We start from the raw sequence: 210 nt of genomic DNA, 5'->3' as shown, positions 1-210 counted from the left end.
CGGTGTTGTTTACTGGTCACATTTGGTGCCAGTGTAATGTTTGTTATTCTGCACTTTGAAAGTGTGCATTCTGTCTCATAAATGAAATTCTTGGCCACACCAGGTAAAGTTGAAAAGTTAATAATTTACTCATTAACTTCTTGCTTTGTACGGAAATTAATTGGAATAACTGTTTAGTTCTTGCAGTTATTATAATTTAATTTGCAATAT

This window comes from Zootermopsis nevadensis, unplaced genomic scaffold (genome assembly GCF_977971745.1).
Source record: "Zootermopsis nevadensis isolate Lab colony 2312 unplaced genomic scaffold, Znev_1.0 Znev_ptg000208l, whole genome shotgun sequence".
NCBI classification, from domain to species: domain Eukaryota; kingdom Metazoa; phylum Arthropoda; class Insecta; order Blattodea; family Termopsidae; genus Zootermopsis; species Zootermopsis nevadensis.
Note: the sequence above shows the minus strand (reverse complement) of the source record.